Here is a 2,541-nt window from a genome sequence, read left to right on the forward strand (position 1 = left end):
CTCCTAGGCTGTTGTCGGTATTCCTTTTGAGCTTGCGAGTTCTAAACATATAAGATCAGTCTCATGTGATTTTCCCTCCAGTTTCTTTCAGTGTGGATGTGCCCATATCCTTCTTGACATCTGCTGTTATCCCCAGTAATATCAAGAAAGAGCCATGGTTAATAATGCTGTACCATTGCTTTGAACGCCTTTCAGTTTTGTTCATTCCCCCATGTTCTTGCAGTTAATTTCTCTGAGCCTGCTGGACCTTCTTTCTTAATTTCTTCAGAATTGGTTTCATTTGCTGTTTCGTAGCTCTAAATATAGGCATTCTGCTTATTTCACAAAACTTTGGTCTGTATCAAATTTTACAGTTCTTGCCTCCAAACATTACAAACAGGAGAACTGTTTCCAAATGTAGTTCAGTTTGCTGTCAGATATTTTCCCTGACTGGAGAGAAGCTCAGTTTAAAGTTTTGGCAAAGACCTGTAGCTCGGGTTGTGGATGAGGTGGTTGACTTGCTCGCCGAGCTGGCTTGTTTTTGTTCAGACGTTTCGGTTCACGAAATGGAGTCTCAATTTTTTGCACTTATGTATTTCCTTTAATGTAAAATAGCCCCCAAGGTGTTGCCTAAGATGATAAAGAACACAGACATCTTAGTTCTTTTAGAAGTACTGCCACTTAACGTTGCTGGAAGAGGAATGCTGCGCTGGAACTTTAAGGAATGGTAATTAAGAAATACATTGATGGGATGCATTTGGAAAAGGTTTCTTAAAAGGATAGAGAAAGAGAAGCTGAGGGAAGAAGTAAAATTTGTCAAAAGCTCTGTCACCAAAGTAAGTGGAGGTTCACGCTCACAGGCGGGGATTAAAGTTTTTCATAGAATCATAGAATCCCTACAATGTGGAGTAGGCCATTCAGCCCATTGACCTATCACCTACCCTCCCCTCCCCCCTTCCCTATCCCTGTAACCCTGCTTTTCCCATGGCCAATCCACGTAACCTGCACATCCGTGAATTCTATGAACAATTTAGCATGGTCAATCCACCTAACCTGAACATCTTTGGACTGTGGGAGGAAACTGGAGCACCTGGAGGAAACCCACACAGACACAGGGAGAACATACAAAGTCCACACGGACAGTTGCCTGAGGTTGGAATCAAACCCGGGTCCCTGGCGCTGTGAGGCACTGAGCCACCGTGCTGCCTGGTCACAGAGAAGATACATGGATGGAGGAGGATAGGCTGATGGAAAGGTTGTGGAAACATCTAAAGGTTGAGAAATGGAATTTTTATTTTGAATGTTGGGGAATGGGCAAGACATACCTTTGATTCATTGTCATTTCAAGAGTAGTTGAGGATAGCATGACTTCATCTTGGGGTTCCATTAAACTCAATGAGTCATGAAGTGTGAGCAAGAATACATTAAAACATTAGGCCCCCTGACCTAAAAAGGTTTGGATTAAAGACCTACCTGCTTCAGAGGTGTGTCTTAACACATGGGAACAAGTTGACTAAAAGTATCTCTAGCAAGAAATTTTGTACAGTGAAAGGTTGGAAAGGCAGCAAGCAGAGCATTGTAAAAGTCAACTCAGCGGGTGACAGGGGTATGCATCAGGATTTATTCAAGGGTGCAAAAAGTCATTGGATAAGCAGACACAAGTGTGATCTTTATTGTCACAAGACCTGAAGGTCAGTTTGGTGCATTCAGTCTGGTTCTGATTCAGATAGTGGTGGAAGGAGGCTAGAATCAATGGTAAACAAATGGATTTTCTGTTGGAGACCAAAGACAGCTTTTACAATATTGACCTTCAGGATATGGTGATTAATCTGAGACTGGATTTTGAAAAGTATTTGGAAAACCGGAATTTTTGTTTTGTATTTTCTTGTTTTATTTTATTTACTTTATGGGATGTGAGAATCAGTGGTTGGGTCAGCATTTATTACTCATCCCTTGTCCTTGGTCGTGAGCTGCCTTCTTGAACTGCTGCAGTCCATATGCAGATTGAGAGAGCTTGAGGACAGATCCAGCTGACTCTGCAGATGATATCATGGAGGAAGATAGGACCAAGGATCTCTCCTTGGTAACTGCAGCAGTGCCACGCCAGGAATGGGAAGGAAGCTGTTGCTGGTAATAGTGAGAAATAAAAGTACTTATGGATGGATGAGGGAAGAGCAATGTGGCATGTAATAAAATGGTCAAGGTGCAGGGCTGGATGAACACAGCAGGCCAAGCAGCATCATAGGAGCAGAGAGGCTGACGTTTCGGGCCTAGACCCTTCATCAGAAAAGGGGGAGGGGAAGGGGGTTCTGAAATAAGTAGGGAGAGAGTGGGAGGCGGATAGAAGATGGATAGAGGAGAGGACAGGTGGAGAGGAAACAAACAGGTCGAAGAGGCGGGGATGGGGCCAGTAAAGGTGAGTGTAGGTGGGGAGTTAGGAAGGGGATAGGTCCCTGGACTGACCTATCCCCTCCCTAACTCCCCACCTACACACACCTTTACTGGCTCCATCTCCGCCTCTATGACCTGTCTGTTTCCTCTCCACCTATCTTCTCTATCCAT

The sequence above is a fragment of the Rhincodon typus genome, chromosome 2 (genome assembly GCF_021869965.1).
Source record: "Rhincodon typus isolate 14 chromosome 2, sRhiTyp1.1, whole genome shotgun sequence".
Taxonomy (NCBI): Eukaryota; Metazoa; Chordata; class Chondrichthyes; order Orectolobiformes; family Rhincodontidae; genus Rhincodon; species Rhincodon typus.